This window comes from Phodopus roborovskii, unplaced genomic scaffold (assembly GCF_943737965.1).
Source record: "Phodopus roborovskii unplaced genomic scaffold, PHOROB, whole genome shotgun sequence".
Classification (NCBI taxonomy): Eukaryota; Metazoa; Chordata; class Mammalia; order Rodentia; family Cricetidae; genus Phodopus; species Phodopus roborovskii.
Window position 1 is genome coordinate 2,758,302 of NW_026126410.1, and position 23,034 is coordinate 2,781,335.

General features: G+C 39.2%; 1 protein-coding gene across 11 annotated transcripts in view; it reads right to left on the bottom strand.

Moving 5' to 3' along the window:
* Positions 1 to 23,034, bottom strand: part of Tenm3 (teneurin transmembrane protein 3) — a 1,243,671-nt gene that overhangs the window by 576,603 nt on the left and 644,034 nt on the right. Inside the window, exons 1-2 of one of the 11 annotated variants that reach the window (XM_051182414.1) lie at positions 11,536 to 11,676; positions 5,279 to 5,454 (exon numbers count right to left, since the gene is read on the bottom strand). The exons of 7 other annotated variants lie outside the window; for them this stretch is intronic. The gene's annotated coding sequence lies outside the window, so the exon portion shown is untranslated. Of the gene's footprint in view, positions 1 to 5,278; positions 5,455 to 11,535; positions 11,679 to 12,117; positions 12,232 to 23,034 lie in introns of those variants that run through there. 3 more of the 11 variants (XM_051182413.1, XM_051182415.1, XM_051182416.1) reach the window with 3 other exon arrangements.

Sequence of the window (23,034 nt, forward strand, 5' to 3'; positions counted from 1 at the left end):
TCTAAGGGAAAATACTGTCATTTATTCCTAGGATTAGCAAGTCCCACCATGTCCATAGAGAGTAAAATGTTGACATAATAAATAAATAAATAAATAAATAAATAAATAAATAAATAACCACAAAGAAAGAAGATAGATGGGGCTTAAAAGTTGACAAGTCAAATGTGACCTTTTTTTTTTATTATTATTTCATATGTATGGATGTTGTATCTACATGTATGTCTGTGCATCAAGGTGTTGTCTCGAGAATGGTGTTGGATCTCAGAAACTCATGTTACAGATGGGTTTGAGCTACCTAGTGGGTTCTGGAAATCTAACTCATGTCCTTTGGAAGAGCAGTCAATGCCCTTAATCCCCGAGTCATCCCACCAGTTCCAACAAATGAAACATTTCTTAAGGGTTCTATATGACTAGATGTTTCCATTTTGTTATTTTTCTCCAAAATGTGAAACCTTCTTTCATTTATACAGGGTTAAATTGCTGCCTATTTATTAAGCACACAGGTGATGTCATTTAGTTTCCAACATGGCACATCAAATTAAATGCAAAGGTTTAGGAATTTTTCTCTATAATATCATACTTGGATGATTTTTAAAAGGTGAAGGAGACACCAAAGTATTTTCCCTAGGCCCATGATTTGGGGGAAATGGTAGCAGAAGTATGGTATTAACTTGATTCAGCCATGCTTAACTTTACCAAAACTACCTGCTCTGAAGGAATTGCTCAATTTTCTATTTTTTTTCCCCACTTAATATCAGTTAAGCAATACTGTTGAGCATGTCTACATCTAATTCTTTGTAACTACTGACATTGTAATTTTTCAATAATAGATTAATCTAAGGATCTATAAACAGCAGAGTTCTGCTTGCCTTTTCTTTATAAACATTTACAAGGAGTGTGTGGCATACAACACATGTATTTGTAATTACAATTGAAAAACAAATTCTCCAACAGCTGTGGCGACAGAAGAGATTAGAATCCGATAACGGCTTAGAATAATCAAGAGAGGGATTGTAAGGGTTCAGCTATTGGGCTGATGAAACACAGGAAGGAAGACTGCTCTTCAAAATCCTTAATCCGCCTTACTCTAAAGCACTAAATTAAAGCACATATATTCTATGAACTAGAAACATGGAAGTTGATGAATGATTCCCAAACCGTTGACTAGCTAAAACATATATTAAACCCTGTGTTTTGTCAGCCATATATTGGGAATTTGAACATTATTTACATAAGATCATGGAGGATGTTATTTAAACTTACTCTTCAAAAATGCTACAAATTAAAATTTGTGCATACATCTAGGTAGCCTGATGACCATTATTCATTTTAAATATCATATATTATAATAGCTATAAAGTAGGAAGTTCTTTCGAAGTACTTTCGATTTAGCATTTAAAACAGAAAACAGCTTTTGGATTTGCACAGATAACTCAGAATAGGGATCTCATCACAGTGTAGTTATCTTTTGAAGCTGACACATGCCTCCACAAACAAGCATCAGAACAGTAGAATCTCTGAGACTGTAGGAAAATTTACTGTCACTTCTCACTGTGCTGTTTTATAAGCTGCTCTGCTACTCTTTTTAAAGTTTACAAGCTATTAGCCTCATAAGAAACAGTGCATTTATTTAAGCATATTAATTACACACAATAAATTTTGCTTTTTTTTTTTACATTGGATTACTTGTGTTTTAAAATTGAAATGTGCGAATTAAATGATATTTGATTTTTTTTAAGTTTCCATCATCTATTTGATATTTACTAAATGGAACTGATATAAGAACATCTGACCACTTAATTTTTAAGGTATTTCTTAAACCAAAATTGAAGCTCTCCATGACACAGTTATTTTGACCTCTCATGCCCACATTAAACACAATATGCTTTTATAATTTCAAGCCATGACCACAGCAAAGAACACACCCCCTAATTTAGATACATGGCCAGAAATAAGTTAATAGATCTTTCTGCGAAGATTTCCTTTTTGTATGTCACTAGTTTCTTTCCTACACAAGTTGCTATCAGTATTAGCAATAGGGAAGAACCTCCAATGACATCCCCATCCCAGATACTCTATCTAGCATTTGGTGACTGAGAACCCCACAATTTTAGGGGGCTCTGATCATCTGCACCTAATGAAAAAGCATCTTCCAAAAACTTTTTTGCCTCAGTGTTTTTGATCTTTAATTTTAAGCATTGTACCAATTCATGTCCCATATGTATATTTAGTGTAAAATTCCATATACATATTTGATCTGGATGAGAAATCAGCTAACTGTTTAGAGGAAATGAAACCATGCCCAGCTAGCCTAGTGCTCCTTGATAAAACTATTGTGTACTAGATCCTGGGATCACAGATTAGAGGAGAATATGTAATCCTTCATCAAAGAGTGTCAGCTGAGCCCCAAGCTGCCTCTGCTCGATGAGCTACTCTTTCAAAGTCATAAGAACGTAAAAAGTATGTAACAGTCTTCCACAAAAAAATTTAGCCGTTTATACAAACAATTGTTAATCTTAATGGAATCAGAGCCTCAAATACAAAGCCTCAAGACACTTCCTTTGGAAAATAAAAAACATTGTGTGTATTATTAAAGCAAATTTTTATGTTGTACATTTAAATTTAAAAGGTAAAAATACCTTAGAACGTGTAATTTACAGGAAGATTAAAAGTAATAAGGAGATTCTCTTAAAGGCTTTTCATTAGTAATATTTTTTCAAGATAGGGAAATATTTATACTTAGCTTTTTTTCAGCATCCAAAATTTTCAAAACAAATTATATAGTCTTTTCACAACTTAAATGCTAATTACAAGTCAATTCAGGAACCTATTCTATTTAAATTAAAAGTAACACATTAATGATTTAAGTAGTATACATTAATCTTGGCAGATAGTTAAATATAAAATTCACCTGATTTGATATTATAAAAATCCTACTTGAAGTGCAATACAGCCTTTAGATCCTACTTCCATCAGATGATGTTAAGAAAAACTAACCTGATGGCATCAAACAAAACAAGTACTCAGTATTTTCTTTGGAATTACAATTGCCCCTAGATAGCAAGCATCTGCAGACTGGAGTTGAATTGTTTTATTTGAAACTAACTACAGATAGTATTTAAAACTTAAGGGAAAAGACATTAGACTTCCATTATGGCCTCACTAAGGGTTGACCCAACTTGCCAACATCATATGTTAATGAAGATTTTTATTAACATTATTGAAATTATATTCACCTGGAATAGCAAGAATTGATAGTCTTTAAAATATAATCTTAACTTTACAAACGCATTCATGGTTTATGACTTCAAATTAATAATATAAATGTACCATTCTTCTTTCATGTATGTAGTAACTTTTTGATTATCTGTGTAGACTGCATAGTTTAAATGATATTTTCCTAATCTCTAAATGTCTAAATAATGTAAAATGTGATACACATTAAACTAAGATATACTGGTGACTCATTTAGACATCCAGATATATTGGATGACTTTTGATTTTGGGCTAACTTAAAAACAGATGTGAGTTTCTGTGTATTTTGTTTACTAATCTTTTTTAATTCCTAAATTAAGGACTTGCGGACATATTATTCATGTAAAGAAAAATCTCAAGTTTCCTAGGTAATAGAAAAATGTAACAGATAAAAGCCATATGCATAAATAGTTGAAATTATCACATTTTAGCTAAATTTTATAATGACACAATATTTGAATTTTTAAAGGTATAGCATGGGTCTTCTTTGTATTAAAAGTATTTCAAATAAAGGAATTGTTTTTATATCTTACATATATAAATTTGAAAATAAATTGAATTTATTTTTAAAATTATATCTTTTACATTAAATTATTGTCTTTAAGTTAGAACTCCTAAAAATACTATATATCTATTACCTTAAAAATAATTAATACACTACAGAAAATTAAATCAGGCTAAAAACACAAAATAGCAAAAATTTAAAAATCATTTTATACTTTATACTGATTCAAAGTTCCTGTCACAATAAAACTTCAAAATTCGTAATTGTGAAAAAAAAATTTGTTGGTAATTCAAATTACATGAATACAGTATGTAAAAATATTTGTCAGAGAGCTGTTACTGAGAGATTATACATATTGGGACAAATGCAATGACTAAAGAAAAACTTTGATTTCTTTGTTTTTCTTTTAATCACAGAAAACATGATAGAGCAATCTATTTATACCTAAGAAGGATACCTCATCTTTGAGTAACAACTTTGATTCTTGCCTAAATCAAAATTCACTGCAATTGTAAATATGCGCCCTTAGGGGAAGAAGGCTAACTTAACACAGAAACACCAGCTTATCACCACCCTGTCGATAGACACATCTGTTCTGTTCTGATTGTTGAGAGTAACATCTGGGCATCTCTCTAAGTCTCATCCTTTTCTGAACTCCAGTTCATTCATAGTTTCAGAGAGCAACATCCACATTCTCATGTCCCTAGGAGGTTATGGTTTTTCCCAGTGCTTTCACGATGATTTGGAAATGTTGAAAATGCTTTCTAAGAAAATGAAGGCTAAGTTTCGGCTATTAAAAATTCTCCTGTTTTTATTGACACTCTCATTAGACTCAGAAATATTCCTGTGAGAAGCATTAGCTTTTTTTACGTAAGACAAAACATGGTTATTCATACAGGAGCCTCTATTCCTTCCTATTAGGAGCCATTTATCTGTATTTACTTCACTGAATTCTTATTTAACCTACATTTGAAATTAATAATTACACAACATATGAAAAAACATCTGAAATACTGATTTCATTTCTGCTTGTCCATATAAAAATAACGTAACATCATTGGAGTTTTTGTTCTTATTCCTAGGAGGGAAAAAGTTAAAATTTTCTTTTTCAAGATGGCTTTAGCTAGAAATGATTGGCAATTCTGAAAATAATAAAATTTGTAGCTATATCTACTGCAGGTTTTCAGTGATTATTTTAAATAAAGAGAGGCCTGATGCTGAAGCTTTTAGAGTTCCTTGCCAAGTTTTCCCACCTACATGTAGATAAATTCCAAATTCCTTAATTATGAGTATGAGCAGACATGTTACACATTAAAAGACCATCTGGTAGACTGAAAACAAACAATAGATGTACTTTTCAATAGCTTCACTTTTATAATGATCAAAATAAACACATCCCAATATTAATACATAATGCACAGGCTTCATGCAAACATATTAAAATACCCTATGCATTCCTCATTGCTAAGTTAAAAGTAAAATATTCGATCATGATTTTTCACTTTCTATATAACATACCTTCCAAAGTGCAGTCCATATGCATTAGCTCTCCTAGGAGACCATCCCAGTACACGAGTCAAATGCTGGACACAATAGAGATGCGGAGTCGGTCTTGAATGAAGACCTCTTCTTTGGGATCACGTTGTTGTTCAAAAAGACACCTCCTCGTGCTGATAGGGGGCTAGCAATTCAAACTGTAGAATATGATTTGAGCTTAGCTCAAGATGAAATAACTCACTCCACTTTTTTTTTTTTTTTTTTTTTTTTTTTTTTTAAGACAGCTTTCCTTTCTTTTGCTCAGGACCGGGGGTGGGGTGGGGATAGTAGAATTGTATGACAGCAAGGATCACTGTCATACAATTCTACTATCAGAGTTGTGGTACCAGAGCTGCTTCAAAGTCTGACTGTAGGAAGACAGTCATTACCAGGCTGCTATTGCTTCCTAAGTTTTAATAACTGAGAGCAGAATTATCAGCATACTTTTAACTATTAATTGAGGAAATGACAGGATGATGGAAATACTTTGGTAAAGAACCTTATCATCAAAAATAAGTGACCTTTGTAGTTACCTCGTAATGACCTTATTCATTATTCATGTTTTGAGTTTTTTATTTAAGTCTCTATATGGAAACTTATGCTTGGCCCTATATTCATAGAAAGTACGCCTATAAAATGGACTGTTAAGACATTGTCTCTCCTCTATATTAAAATGACTTATTCATAAGATTCCAAATTCTTGCATCAGTTTCAGAAAGCAAGGTTCTAATTTTCATGCAGGGTTCTAAAATCCAAATACTTCAAAGTGAAAAATTGTTCCATTAATGTTCATCCGTACTTACCCAATCAACTTAAATTCCAGAATCTGCTCTTTATGTTGCTTTTCTTGTGGACCTCAGTGCTATACAGAGAATGCACTTGGACTATAACTCTTTATAAAAGGTACTCAGAGTCCCTCTTTCAACCCCTCTGTCTTTTTCTTCCTTCCTTCTCTTTGCCTCCCTTCTTTTCTTTATCTCCTTTTGGGCTTAAGGCAGAGAGACCCAGTAAGCCCACTTATAAAATACCTGGTTATTACTAAACAATATAACAGCATTATGATACCCAAATGACATCATTCTCTCCCCTCTCCCAATACTTAATATTCTACAATGTTTGTTAATACCTTGCCAACCAATAGTATTCCACAATGGCTTCTATATGTAACTGATTATGTGCACTATGATTTATTAAATAATTTAATTTTCAAAATGCATTGTCTGCTTCTGCCAAGCTTCAGTATGAACTAGAAGACTGGTATTAGAAAATGCTAAAAGAATAAATAAATAAATAAATAAATAAATAAATAAATAAATAAATAATCTCCACGAGCTACAACCAACTTTCAAATTTACAAAAAGAATTTTCTGATGTGTTACATGTAAATTTACATATTTCTAGACTTAAGGCAACTGTCTATTATCTGAACAAAGTCACAGAAGTCAGTTAAGACTGCCACCTGTCACAGATTTGTTGTCAACCCTCATCTCTAAGAGTTCAAGAAACTATCAAAAGGCACCATTATCATCATCATCATCATTTCATTACTTTCAACTATCTATTCATCTGACTTATGATTTTTTTTCCTTGATACTGACATTAATTTACAAGTAACTCAAGTTACAGGCTTGAGTAAATCATCATTAACAAAGTCGATATGGCTTGTTCTGACTATACAATGACCTCAGTTATTCAATTAAGTATGAAAGAAGTTATCAAAATGTCTTCAAATAAATGGATCCTATCCTAGTTTAGGTGTGCAAAACACTTATTCATATTTGAACATGCTTCCGTGTTTTCATAGTTTATATCAAAATGGGTGCCTAAGATAACACTTTCAAAACGGCATTTCACCTGCTTTATTTTAACAACTTAAACTTTCAAATGAGTGTTTTAAACCAGAAAAACACAAACCCAATGCCAATAATCTACTGTTATCCAGAAGCTTAAAATAAAGCAAGAAGCATAGCTCCTCTGAGGAGGAAAGAGCAGTGTCACTACGAGATCATCATGTGCATCACAAAAAACTCTTTATCTTGAAAACCTTTATTTCACAGGTATAGCAGAGTACTTTTCTAGATTAATCGTCTAACCTTCCAATGTTTTGTTTCCCTGAGCCTTTAAGCAGGTAGTACAGTCCATACTGTAGTACGGACCAAAGTCTAAGAAAATCTTAGTTTATACTTTGGTAGAACCTGACAAAACTGAAGACAATCAGATAGAGATAAGAAACAAATGCAAATATCACAGTGGTGTTATAAAACTCAGCATACATGACAGGAGAATATCTCTCCACTTAGGAAATAAAATCATAGCACATGCACATCTCCAGTTCTCAAAAACTCTGAAATACTCAACTGGAATGTTGATGTAAATAAAAATGGGGAGGGGATGGCTCAAAATGCAATAATCTCTTTTGATGTATAAGAGCATCCACTCTGATGCATACTATATTTTGGGAGGAAAAGGGAGACTTTCTGTTGAAAATGAATTCATAGTTTCCTCATGCTTTATATACTTCCTTTTTTATTAAAAAAAGAAGAAGAAGCTCAAATTAGGTCCCCACAACCAAGATATTTTCATTATGAGAAGTGCTATGTTGAAACTTTCATGAACCATCACACTTGTTTGGAAACAAATGACTTTTCAAGACAGCGAAGTATTACTATCAATCACCAACAAGTTAATTCTACATAATAAGGCAGGTTTGGATGCAAACTGATCCATTGTGGAATACTGTATCTAAAATTGATTACAACGGCACTCAAAATGAATGCCCCCCCCCCAACCACTTCTTTGCTCTAAAACATTTATCTCAATTAGAAGGAATGCTTTATAATGGTAATGCTTGGTATAAAAAAGTATAAAATAAATCAGGTTTTATAAGACAAAACAATTAATCAGTTTTCAGACTAAGACTTTTTTTTTTATACCTCATTTTTGGTGGCACAAAATTTCCATTAGGACTCTTAAAACAGCTGGTATCTCTAAAATTAGGTTTTAAATGTGTTCTAAAAGAAGCGTACAAGAAATGATTTTTCCAACTTGGCTGCTGAAACTTTGAAATAAGCTGTGTTATTGTGCCACCTCTTCAGGGCAAAGCTTCCTTCTGTATGTGTGAATTAAGTTCTTCCCTGGACTATCACAGCCCACTCATGAAGAAAATATGAACACGGATTTCCACTGAAAACCCAAAGGAGCCATAACCAATTTCAGAATATAGTAAAAGTAGAGTTGCAAATCATTACATTCTCAACCTATGTAAAGAAAAGGATGCTGCTCTCAGAGTCAAAAGAGACACCTGACTGTCAAAGGAAACACCGAGTGGATGAGCTACACATAAGATAGGCTGTTTAACAGGTCTCCAAAGCCCATCTGCAACAAAGGGGAAGACAATTCACCCTGCTTCACACCCAAATAGTACCTCCGTGACATTCTGCTACCACCCAGCAATCCAAAAGCTAAGGACAGCAATAAAGTTTAGTAAAGACGCAGTGCACATAGATTAAAATCATCTCTATTTATAACCTAAGGAAGTTGGTTGGGTGGCACTTTTATATAGGACAGGATCACATGCTGGATTTACTTCTAGACTCTTCATTGCAGGTAAGATAAACCTCAGTATTCCCAAATGCAAAAACATCATTTTCGTACCTACAGCCCACCACTGATTCAGGGCTTCTGACAGATCGCCCTGCGATAGTGATAGCCACTCAGTTTTCCCTAGTCTCTTATTTGCTTGACTCTTTACAAAGAGAAGCATTAATTACTCTTAGTCCTCAAAAGCAAAGCTACGAAAGATTAGCTTCAACTAGCTAACTGGATCATTCCTGTCTAGCTCTGCCTCCCTTTCAAATAAATGTAAAACTTTTGCTTTATTTTCAAAGCGTTGTTTCTACTCAAAGGTAAGCATTCTTCTCTTTCTTTGTCCTCACCCTAATAAAGCAGGTTCCTTTCTCAAACCAAAAGACTCCTACAAGAACAGAGTAAGAAAAGCCTCCATAGTTCTTCATTTATTTCTAGAAAATAGAGCTGCACAAAACAATTCCATTTTGAAAAATAACCACCCACAAGTCTACTATACTCAGTTTTCTTAAAATAGTGAACTAATATTCATTGGAGTCAATATTCCTGACTCTGGGTTGCTTATTTTGATGTGGTTGACATGGGATTCTCATTATTTCCCAAATACATAAATACTGGTATAGTTCATGTCAAAATATATTTTCCAAAACCTGTTCAGTATATGTAAGATACATCACTGTCTTTTTCACAAGAATTACTTTTAACAACATTATATATTATTTTAAGTTATTTAAGATAAATATTTCCTGCAATTAAAGCAGTAATTTTTAAAGAAAAAAATAATAAAATTTCTCATTTTAAAAGGTAAGAATGTTAAGGAAAATGCAACAGGAAGAGAGATGCACACAGTTCTGAAATATACACTAGAATAACTAATGTCATTATAAACCCCTAGCTTTGAAGAATTTCGGAATAATTTGTGAATGCCATGACATTTTAGAGAGGGATTAGCAAGTCTTATTACTGAACTAACCTCTTACTCTTACATAAAAAATTAAATATTTGCTCTGAATTTAGAATAAAAAATCGAAACTTTCAAAGCTCCTGCAAGAACTTCATGTATTAAGAAATACAAACTAGAAGTTTTAGGTCCTAAAAGTGTACCCTGGAACACACAGGGTAAGACAACTGAGCTGTGCATAAAATAGCTTTTAACATTACAATTTACAATAAATTATAATTATACAGCTATTCCTAATTCTGAACTCTGTTCTTAATTCTAGGAAGGCTACAAATATTTCTCTCAAATAGGTATGGGGTTATGCATAATATGTTAAAGTCGAGGAATCAATTCAGTCCTGCTAAGCTGTAATACTACTTCCAGGGGTCCTTCTTCAAGATTTCTAAAGATGCCAGCTATCTTCCCCTCTCATTTATCTTCCCCCTTCTTATCCATCCATCCATCCATCCATCCATCCATCCATCCATCCATCCATCCATCCATCCATCTCTTTTTCCAACCTTTCCGTGGAAGAGCAAGGTAATGGCTTTTCTTAGTGAAAAGACCACCCAGTGGATTCTGTCAGAGTCTACAAATGTTTGACAAATAAAAGGCCAGAAGATAAGAAGTTAGAGTATTATTGAAGGAAAGTCCTGGTCTCTGGTAGCTCAGCGGCCTGGGGCCCAGAAAAAAGTGCTAGGCCACTTCTCATGGTTTCATTGTCATTCCATCTACTCCAAAGTCCTGAGAACTTTTCTCTTGCTTAGAATCCCGAGGACTTCAGAGAACAAATGCACTCACTGGATTATTACCCCATGGAATTACTCGCTACCGTTTCTCCATGACAATAATTAACAAGTTAACCTCTCCAACTGTCTTACCAGTGAGCCACCACGAAGGGAATTTGGGATGCATTTATTAGGAGGCTCAGCAAACACCACACACCATTTGCCCCAAACTGAAACATCTGAAACTCCCTTTAATTGGTTGTAAAACTCGATAGTGACTTGAAGTGAGTAGCAGACTCATCCATTTGTAATTTTTTTAAAAATGCCCTGGTCAGGGTATGTTTTGTTTGCTTCCAATCTCATCCAGAGTTTCCAGGTCAAGTTTCAGCCGAGATCACCGCTCCTATTAGTACCCTCAGCCCCTAGTTCTTTCACTCCTTGGCAACTTGGTCGCCTGACAGTTGGGGAAGCCTCCTCTCCACTTTCCGGACAAAAGCTGGCATCCCAAGGCTTCCAGCTCTCAGGAAGTCCCACTGGAGCACTCCAAATATCTTCCCAGAGAACCAGAGAGTGCGTCCCCAAACTGGGTAGCACCCGAAGAGAGAGCGAGGTTATCTACACTCCCTGCCCCTACGGGCTACCAGGAACCTGTACCGGGAAATCTGGGGAGTCCAGAGTTCCCGAAACCCTGCCCAGCTGCCAGGTGGGAGGCACTGCCGAAGTTCCCACCTGAGCCGGCAGTCAGGGGTGTCAGACGCCGGGGAGGGGCGGGGACCCGACACCGGAACCCGGACGTCTCAGCGGCCGAGAGTCTGCGAGCTGGGATGCTCTGCCTCCTGCAGGGCTGGCCAACTCGCAGCGGCCCCTCGGAGCTGCGGTTCCAGGAGGGAAACGCGCGTCCCCGCTCGCTCCCCGCCTGCTCGCCCGCCGGAGGCCCGGGCGCTAGGACCCCAGAAAGGAAAGAGGGCGCACGGCGCCGCACTTACCGCGCTCCGCTCGCCCGCGCCGCCCGCTCGCTCCCCGACCACCGCCGCCGCGTCCGCCCCTGCGCTCGCCCGGGCCAAATTCAAAGGCGCCGGGCGCGGGGGAGGGGGCCGTGGAGGAGAGGGGAGGGAGGGGGAGATGCAAGTGTTACAACTTCCTCCACTGCCCACAGCCCGGCAGCCTAGGGACGCGGCGAGGGGAGGAAAGCGCGCGGGCGCCAATGAGTTCACTTTCTTTTTCTCCCCGGCGCGCTCCCCCTCGCGCTTCCCGCCAGGCCCCTCCAGCCTCCTCCACCGGCCCGAGTCCTGGCTTCTCGGCCCGGGGAGTGGGAGGATGGAGGAGGTGAGGGAAGAGGGAGAGAAGGGAAAGGTGAGCAGGCTACCAGGGCGCTGAGCCAGGGAGCAGCATCCAGGACCGTAATTGTTGGCAAGGGCGGGGGACGTTCTGGGCTAGTGTGCCCGAGACCAGGCGCGTACACGTGCGTGTTTGTGTGTGTGTGTGTGTGTGTGTGTGCGTGCGTGTGCGTGTGTGTGTGTGTGTGTGTGTGTGTGTGTGTGTGTGTAAGAGAGAGGAGCGGAGCCTACCATGCGCTTCCCTGGTGCGGATCGCGGGAGAGCCCAATCACAGGGCGAGCTGGACCTCGCTGTGATCATTTATAATCCTTGACTCCTCCGCTACGCCACTTGTCAAGATGACAGGTACTTTATTTCTTCTTCTTTATTCAAAAAACGAGATTCCCGGTATTCTGCTTTTTTTTCGCTGTCAAATGGGATTTGCCGGACTGAACCACGTCCACGCCGCCGCCCCTCCCTCCATCCCTCCTCCCAGCCACACTGGGTACGAGGAAAGCACCGAGGCTCCCATGCTGTGACCAATCAGTGTATCTACTACTCTCGCCGTGATTTAGGGGTCATCCATGAATAACACTTCATGCTGATGAATGGCTCTTGCCGGCTTTCGGCTCTGATGAGGGGTCTGCCGGCCGCTGATTGCAAACACTAATGAACTTACAGCGCCATTTGAAATTCACACGCACCAACAAAGTGCGGGGTACGTGCGTGGGAGTCTGTCCTTTTCTTCTCCGGGTGACTGGGAGGAAGACCTGGGGGAAGGGGCGGGTAAATTGCCTTGGACTTAAGTGGAAACACTTCTCTGTGTAATCAAACCTCTAACCTTCTTAGAAAACTACTTTTCTTGATCTTCCATAGGGTGGGCATTTCGGGTCAGCTGAGTCACCCGAGGAGGTGGGAGTGCAAGACTCTGCCGGGGAAGATGGATTCCTAGACACAAGGGTGTAATTAAGGATTGCCACCCCCGGTAGGCGGCCCGTCCTTCACAGAGCCTTTCGAATATAACCTAAGTCTTTCCTTCCAGTAGCGTCCTCTTGTCGGAGACCGAAAAGCGCAAATGACCTTCGGACTCCGGCAGGGGAGGGCTGCACTGAACATTCAGACTTCTCCAGGAGCCCCAGCTCTGCTCTGTTTAGAACAAGAGTCTGCCCCCGGGTTCAAGTACTTGAAGCTCCAGCCAGGACTCACTGTCAGGGACATACTCAGCAAAACACCAGCACCATCCCCTCCTTTCTTCCCTCAGATTAGCAGCCCAATACTGCCCCTACCACAACTTGGTTTGCAGAGGGAGCGGGAAAAAGTTTAGCGCCCTCCTGGACACCGCCACTTTGTAAGTTTCCACCAAAACTCAAGTGTGTGTGGGGGGGGGGGGCGGGAGATCTCCAGCCCCAGGCCCCGCCCCCGCCCTCACCCCTGGCCACGGAAAGCCCACCCACCCTAGGAGCTCTTTTAATTGCAGGAAGCTCGGTGGTTGAGTTTCTCAGCATCAAGCCTCCCGCTTTCTGGCTCCCTGTCTCCTGCCACTTCCAGGCACCTTTCTGTCCGCGGGAGGCAAGGGCTGTGTGCCTTGGAGAGGACCAGTGCGCCTGGCTCCTTGAAGAGGAGCTCCGGGGCGGTCCTTGAGTCCAGCCTGGAGCCACCAGTGCAGCTGGGCGTCCCCAGGCCTACTCAGAGCTACTGCTAACCAGTCAGTCCCTAGCAACTGGCTCCCACCTTCCACTGCGAAGGAACTTCAGAACAGAGGACTCCACCGATGGGTAATTTGTCTTGACCGGAATCAAAGACATTTGAATTTTTAACGTTCAAATGAACAAATCTAGCAGTCGGGTAAACAGGGAAAAGCCTGAACCTTTGTGTTATTTTCCCAAAGTTTAGTGTGAAACTCACAGGGACTCCTGAACTCTAACTAGAGTGTCCAAGCCCACGGTTTGAGTTCCTGTGACACTAAGCCATTGAGTGCAAGGCTGGGGGTTGTAAAGTCTTAGCAATAAGTGAATCCGATCTGTTTCTATGAGCACTAATGACTCAAAGACCCACTGATGTGTCTTTCTGGAACAATCTGGAGTTACCCCAGGTTGGTATAGCCTCTTTACTGCCACATTAATTTCACACTTCAAAAAGACTAAGGCAGCAGACTCTTGTGAATTACATTGTCCCGTCTTCATTATCGTAACAAGTTTGTCGATTATGAATGTATGGCTCTAGCTATTACAATAAAATTAATTAAACTCTCTCCAAATTAACATCCTTGACACGACCATAAGGAAAATCTGAGGATGTTTTTATAAATCACCTTGTAGCTCAGTTTCCACAAAACATTCTGTGAGTGCAACTTTTGTAATTGGCCAAGAAACAAAACCCCCTCTCTTTTTCTTAAATATGTTGGTATCCCCAGTACACAACAAAGACACACTATCCCAGCCCAGAAGATGTCAAAACATAATAGCTGCATGCAGGGGAGATGGGAAGGGGTAGTGTTAATTTCAGCTTTTTTTTTTTTTCTGAAAAGTCTTATTGAGGCAAACACTACAGATAAATGGAGAAAGGAATTAAGGAAGTCACACAATGTAGAAATGGTTGTGTTGTATATCTTGAAGACTGTCTCTAGCCCACTTTCCTGTTAAGTGCAAAGTTTTTCATGTGGCTGAACCTTCACACTAAGTGGACACAAACACACACACCTCTACTCTGCTTAGTGCCAAGCTTTGCTGTTGGACAGAGCACACCTGTGAAGGTCAGCATTTGTCTGCTTCTGCAAGGGCTCAGCTGTAAGTCACACAATGTATGTGTGTTCACCTCTCCTCTCTTCTCCTCTCTTCTCCTCTCCTCCCCCTCCCTTCCCTTCTCTCCTTCCCTTCCCTCTCTCCTTTTCCTCTCCCTCTCCTCCCCTAGTCTTCTTTCTTACACCTCTTTCTACCCTGCCCCTTCCCCCCACACAACACACCTCTCCAAAGTCCCATCATTTGAGCCCCTTAGGAAATGTTGGTTGGCAAAATCAAACTGTACCAGGTCTTCTTGCTCCAAATGCATCCCGGGGAAGCAGTAGCAGTGGGGCTGCTGGATATGTGACCATCCCCACTCTGTCTTGTGACTGAGCTGCTGTCAGGGAAGGGAAGGATGGTGAATAGCTCGCCTTTGCAGCAATAAAAACTGGAGTAGCAGGAGAAATACAAGTTGTTCCCTGTGTTGCCCTTCATGGCAAACTGCCCATGACTAGGAGACTTTGTAGTCTTAACACAGCTGGTCTGACCCATGCATGGGGCAATGACAAGGTGGCTGCATTGATCTCCTTCCCTCAGTATCTCCTTGTTTCCTGTGCCCTTAGCAAGGATTTCAAAGTGATAGGAAACTGTAGGTTCCCTTTGGGGTTAGGAAGGACACACCTGGGCCATCAGAACTGGACCAGGGTGCTAAAAACCAGTCTCATGACCAGCTGCTGAGCAAACAACCCTCTACTATGGTGTTCTATCCCCCATGCCAACCTCTGCCACATGTCTGTGGCCATGTAAGGTGATGCTTGTCATTTCTGGAGGATGTTTTGAAGGCTGTCTACTTTCTCTTGTCCAGTGATCCAGCCTGGAGCTGAGGGACCGGGTGCCAGCTGTTCCTGACCTCCTCAGATGGGGAGCAGATGTCACCAAAGCCCACTTTCTCTTTTGACTTGAAAATCTTTCAAGCCCATAGAAGGGGAGGACTGAGTCAGGCAGGTATGGGCTTTTCTCTATAGAGTATAGATATAACTCTAACTCGAAGGTATTCTCTGGACTTAGCCTTTCTGCTTCAACCATGAAGACCTACATGAGGACCCCTACTGCCAGGCCCAGGCCAAAATGCTGTAGATCTGCCACCTCTCCCATCTAAGGGATTCTAGACACTAAAAAGCTGGCAGGAAAGACATGGCTAATGTCAGACACTAGAGCAACCAGCCCAACTCCTGAAAAGCCCAGGAAAGCCAGCAATCCACAGATCTCCCCAAGGGGTTACATCTTAACCAGAATAAAAAGCAAGTGACCAGATGGACCTTGAGGTCACTAAAGCCGAACAGACACTGAGATCTAGGTACCTTTAGGTACCTCTCAGTCACTTTAAAGCTAGCAAATCACCTGACATGTAATAATTCACAGCACCAGTACTTAAACTTGATACACTGGTGTCTGAAGGAGCTATCAAGGCTCTCAGGCAGTTCACTCACAAAACAACTTTTTTTCCATTGTCAGCTGCTCTGAGGGAAACTAAAACAAATATCTGAATTTGATCAAAGTTTGTATTAGAAAATATGCTTCCATTACCATTACCTCAACTAAAGAGATGCAGGCTCACTCAGTGGTCGGCACACATTGGGGTCATGGAGTAAGTGGGCTGGTGATGAAACACCATGTCCTTTAAATTGGACCTTGCTTTCCCAGCGCATTACTTTGTGTTGTTGAGTTGAGTAAGCAGAGCTTCTGGTGGCTCCCACCCTTGGTATGGAGTGCAAGTATGGGGCAGACCCCAAAACTGATATAGTTTTGCTAGTGCATCACAAAAGGCCCCAAGGTCTATGAAGGATTCTCAACGTCAAACCATCTTTTAACATGAAACACTCTCAGTTTCCCTTGCACTTCATACAAATGTTGAATATATGCCATATGATTTTACATGGAAAGACAGACCCTTTATAATGAAGTTATCAGGGAATACCCTTTTCAATTTGTACTTGTTATTGAATGGATGAGTTTTTAGAAGGTAGTAAATATAGTGATTTGATGTTAGGCACTCAATCAAGTTTATCATGCATTAATGACATAGAAGACTATATCATGGTCTGCTTTATGAATTAACTTGTAGATATAGATTAAACTATAGGTATCGAGTTGGTATAGTTGAGTAGAATGTGAGCTGAACACCTTCCCAAGAAAAGGATCATCTCTTTCTCCTCCTATTGGTGCCTCTGTAGTCAGGAATAACCTTGGTTTTAAAGCCATGGTCAATGCTATTCTGCCTAACAGGGTTTCCACGGTACTTTCTGTGTATGCCAGTGACCATCATTCCCTGTTTGTTGTTATTGTTTGTGCTTGTATTGATTCTTCCCAGTAGAATTTCACAGCAGTATGGGCATGGCCTTAATCATCTTAACCTGCAGGTCCTCCGAGCTCCTGAGCGAACCACTGCATAAATGCTTACCTAATGGATAGATACAAGATTAAAATGTCTTTATTACATCAACTCATCCTGACTTTCTTTTTTAAAAATGATATGCCATGGAATAAATGTAGCCTGGAAAAAAGTATCTATGAAGTATATTTCTCTGCTTCTCTGACAGGGTGTTTTTCATGATACATAGTTATGAAATGCTGGTCACTCCAGGGACTCACCTCTCAGGTAGCTTCTTCTGTTTCTTTAGAAACATAATCATAAGCAAAGACAAAAATAATGGGCAAAGCAAAGAGTAAATTTCACTTTTCTCCCTTGCAGGAAAATGCAGTATTTACTGAAAATTGGGGGGAAAGGTCGTAAGCTTCATACCAAGGAGATAACTTTAAGTATTTTATATTAAAAGTCACATTGTTATAACACCTTTATTGCCTTTGAACTTTTAGTGGTCAGAAATATAAAGCTTATGGTGACTACTTTGCATTTCTTCAAGACAAGGGTTCAGCTGGTATTGGGGAAACAATCTCTGTTCCTGTCTTCTCAGGATGACTGTTTCTAATTGATCTGGCATGGAATTTAGTTGGAGATGTGTATGTGGCAACCACAGAACAGAGCCTGTGTGCTTTGTAAAGCGATAACCATATGGGCCTTATTTGAAACATTTGAGGATTTTTCAACATTAACCTGGGTTAAATTGAACTAGTAATCCAACTCAAATATATATATCCATGTTGACAAATTCATCATCGTATTGGATAGACTCAACCCATGCTCCTCTCAGATTAATAAAGACGATGACCATGGATCACACAGGCAAAGGTTCTCAGCGATAAAGTACCACAGTGTTATATGTTGGACTGTTTAAATACAAATTGCAAATACTAAGCAGGTATTTCCTATTGCTATTACTTTCAACAGAATGGAAATGTTCTAAAAAATTATCTCTCGGTAAAGAAAAGGGATATATAGTAAAATCTATTTCCTCTTATACTATGTCCAAGTCCAGGCTGCTATCCTCAGGAAGATTTAATTAAGGCAGCTCAGTTGAGCTGGAAAGCAAAGTGGCTGCATAGTTATTGCTTATGGAAACAGATTCAGGACATATGCAAAAAGAAATATATTTACTATTCCTCATCTAGGGATTTGAGCCACCAGGAAGGTTAAGAAAATGAAACGTAATTCTGTGTAGCCTCCTTCCCCTCTTTCTGAATATCAAATTTCAAGCTGACACTTTGTTACAGATAATAGTGCTAAGTTCTGGATGTTGATGGCCCTTCCCGTGCAGCTTTCAAATGCCTGGAAAAAAGATACAGTTTCTTTAATTAAAAAGGCTGCACAGAACTAATCCCTCCAGCTGAAAAAAGAAAAGTTTTAAGCAATCTTTTCTGCTCCGAGAGAGAAAGGCAGACAATACCATAACAGATCAGAAACATAAGCTATAGTGTGCAGCTAGGAGCACAGCAGGGAACTGAATACCGCTCCGACTGTGTCATTTTTTAATCCCCCATCCCAGTTTTCCCCGTCTGACCTCATGCTGAGATGAAGTTATCACAGAAGACAGCTTCACTCTCACCAATGAATCCAACCCTGGATCTGTATTATCCTCAGCAGATCAAAACACCGCTTTCATCAAATGGCATTATCTGCATAAAAGGCATGCAATTGCCCGATAATTTCACCCAAACTACACTATTCATTTAAAGGACAAGAAGAGAAATTAATTCATTCCTTTTGGGAGGTGGCCGAGAAAAGCGAGACTCCAAGAGAGGCAGAGGCTGGAAAAGCTGACTTACCCTCTTCGCTCATGGGAACTTTTCTGTTTCTAACACAAAATCCCAAGAAGGGGTCCATTTAAGAGTCCCTCCACTCCTGGGCTTTCCGATTAATTGTTGGAGCAATTTGGTGCAGTTTGAGTGATAAAAGTGTAAGCTGTGTAGAAAACTGGCAGCGGGGCATTACAAAGCTTGCTGATGTCATTAGCCACGCTTCCCTGAGCCCCAATAAAAACATCATATCTAGTAAAATTGAAGGGGCATAAGAATTAGCTGGACAAGTGGATGAAGTTTAACATAGTGTCATACTGGGACGGGAGCTCTCTTGCTGGAAGATCTTTCTGGAAGTCCCAAGAAGCTTGAATTTCAACAGTAGGTAGACAACTATTGAACAGCTTTGAACTGATACTTAGCAGAACATTTAAAAACACTTCAGAACAACATTAACTTCATTAAAAAGAAAAAGAAGGAAAAGGAAAATGGACACACACTAAAGTGTTCTTCAGCTTTTCTTTCAAACTGTGCAAATCTTTGTATCATGGATCATATAAGCTGCTATCATGGACTCCCCTCTATAATGGAGCCCAGCTTCTTATTGAATGACATCAGTTGTTTTATTCCAAGTATCATGATAGGTTAGAGGAATCAGACAAAGCCACTGGTGTCAAGTGAGTGGAATTATGAAGAAGCAGTAAAACTGTGGACATGGGTGACCTTGAAAGCTTATGTTAATGTCCTAATAGTATTACCCACCATAATTTTAACGATTTAGCTTGAGAATTAACCCCTTGATTAAGACTTCCCAGAATTTACTATGTAAACTGACACTGCAAGAAATTCAGCCTAATCCTACCCTCCCAGCTCTCAGACCACATCTACATACAAAAATTAAAAGAAAAAATGTCTAGGACAAACATTTACAACTGTGTAAACACACATCATACCAGAGCCTAGGAATAGTTATGACTATCTCAAGACAGGTACAAGGACACTAATTTTACTGTTGAAAGTAAGACTTTGGTGTTACTAACAATGCATCTGAGTGCAATATTTGTTGGCATTGGCATTTAAATTATGCACATGTATTCTCTAAAACACATAAATGGAATTAATAAATAGGTTATTTTCCCCACAAACCATCTCCCTGAAGCTACTACTGAATACTGAAGCACTTTGAGGCTAAATGTCTACACAGCCGTATGGTCTGTTCAGTAGTAAAGTTCAAATTCCTGTTTCCAACATGCAGCTTCGTGACATACTAATTATCTGAAATTTAGTGTGATGAAGCATTAATCGATGGTATTTCCTTGAATTAAATGACAGTGCTATTTTCATGTCAAATTTGATTATAACAACCAGTGTTCAAACTGAACTGTTTAAAATCACAATCATCAGCAGATCATTTAGGATTTTTGTCTCTAAAAACTTCTCATCTGAGAAAAATTCACTCCATACATATATGCAGAGAGGTGACTGTCACATTGTACCTACGGATGGTCATGTGTGGCTGATCACAGAAGTTACAGTTTCATCAGATAATGCCTGAGGGAAGGTGTGCCACCACTATTTTCAACATACATATTTATGATACACTCCAGCCCTATGTATAGTGTCCTCAAAGTGCACCACGGACCTTTAGATACATCCAAAGTAGGCACAACAAGACAAACAACTTCCTTAAAGCTTTAGACAAATACAATTAATAACTGATGTCTCCCTTCTTCTTAATTTTAGGTCCAAAGTTATGATAGACAATTGATTTCTCTTAGAAATCAAGCCTGCATAATCCTAATTTCAGTCATGTGGTTTTGCAACTAAGAAGGCAAAAGGTCTTGGACTTGTTTCCTCGTTTGAAGGAGAGATCAGGAACACCACTTCTCTCTGAGTAAAGCTTTTGAGAAAGACTTTTAAAATTTAAATTTTACTTGTATGTTGCAGCAGGGGCAGAGGACAGCTTTCACAAGTCCATTCTCATCTTACACCATGTGTGTCTGGGAGATTAACCTCGTGTCATGAAGCACATTACCTGCTGAGCCATCTTGCTGGTCCAGTAAAGGCATTCTTTTTGCCTGAAATGTTGGCTGGCTTCTAATGTGCCAACATAAGCATGATTTGGCCTGTCACGTGGTAATTTCCATAAAAAAGAATGTTGTAGATGAAGGCTCCTGAAGGATAAACTAACTCCTGTGGCAAAATGATTTGATATTTAATTTCTCTGGAGCAGATACAGCTCTGATTTTGTTTGGGTTAGGGGAAAATATGAAAAGCCAGCCAGGCCTTCCCAGAGCAGAATGCAAGAAAGAAAATTCTAGCCTAGCCATTGAATCCCTTTCTGTGTTTATTCAATGCTCAATGCTTTTCTCCTAGCCCTAACCTCCATATCCAGCACTTTTTAGACACCCCTCCCCGCAAAAAAGAAAAAAAAAATCTTTGAAAGACCAGGAGGACAAGATTCATCCTCCCTTCTTTTATCCTTGGATAAGATATCTAGAAGAGGGGGGAAAGTAGGCCATGAGAAGATTACAAACTAAGAGTCTATAAAAGAGGGAGGAAATTGGCAGAGAGAGAGAGAGAGAGAGAGAGAGAGAGAGAGAGAGAGAGAGAGAGAGAGACTGAGTTAGTGGGATGAGAAGGGTGAATAAGCTTAAAGAGAAAGCTACAACTAAGAGCTGGCTGGAAGGAAAAGATGCATTCGAGATCCTGTCACAGCGCATTGCTTTAATGGAGGTACACATTTTGGCTTTGAGTCTCTGAACACTGGCAAGAGAATGCTGGACGTTGTCTCAAAAATTTGACTGGTAATTTGGAAATTGGAATTGATGCAGGTAATATTTATTTTCAAACTTATTAGTAATCACCCTGGACTTATTTTGAAGATTTTTTTTTGTCAGTCTTACTTTGTATCCCATGCTTGCCTAGAGATAGCTGTGGAGTTCAGGCTTATAGCAAACCTCTTGCTTCAGCCCTCAAGGGCTGGGACTTGTAGGCATACGTTATCACATCTGGCTATTTCCATAATTTTGAAGATAATATTTGTACTGTAATTTGAAGATTATCCTGATAACAAGATGTAAAATATGGAACCATTTTATAGTTATTATTAGTATACATCTCTCTCTGTTTCTCGTGTGTGCACTTGTGCGTATAGAGACCAGAGGACAGCATCACAGAATCTGTTCCTCCTTTGCTTACATGGGGTTTGGGGATTGAAATCAAAGTATACATCTTGCATCTCATACTCATTGAGTCAACTTGTTGACCCATACAGCAACTTTTATCTAGATATATTTTTATATTAGACTACAATGTAGTTACATCATTTCCACCCTTCCTTTCCTCCCTCCAACCCCTCACATGTACTCTCTGCTCTCTCAAATTCATGTCTTCTCACTTTCATTAATTAATAAATGCAACCCATTTGCTTTGTATGATGTCATTTGTATGTCTTTTCAAGGCTGAACATATCCCGATGCTAGATAATCAACTGGTGTCTTCTTCCATGGGAAAAACTTTTTTCTGGATCAATATTTTACAGTGTAACCTTTGGACTATCTCACCTCTTCGGAAAGGATATATAGAGTCCTAGGTCCTGCCTCAGCCACACAGAACCACAGTCTCCAAGGATGGAGCCCACACTAGTAACAGTGTCATAAGTCTTCTAGACCATCCTTATGCACAGAGGAGTGTAAGACATACTGTTCTGGGTTAAATTCTGTAGTAAATTAAATGTGTAGTTTAGCCTGTATCATTCCCCAGATTTAAAAACAAACATCATTGGAAAGAAATTTAATTATTCTTTTGAATGAGAGATCATGTAAGAATGCAAATCCCATAGCATAAACAGGGTAAGAAAGCTTGAGAAAGTCTACAGAATTCTAGAGAAATTCAAACTGAAAGCTCAATAATACTTCCACATCAGATTTTGAATCATTCTAAAGTGTTGTAGCCTGAGGAACTTAGAATCTGGGACAGTATTATCTGTTTTTGTCAGAGTGCTCTCTGTGTATTGTGCTGACTGGATTATATCACATAATATGGTGGTCATGTTCATGTTAGAACACAAGAAGCCTTGGATTCAATCCCCAGCATGTTAAGTTAAAAAAATGAATAACAACAATAACAACAAACCCCTACATGTTTTGCTGATTATACTGTTCAATATTGTGTCTCTTATTTAAAATTATGCTAGTTTGAAATGTACTTTTAAATATATGCTAGTCTTACTGTCAGATATTCAAGAAGTTTA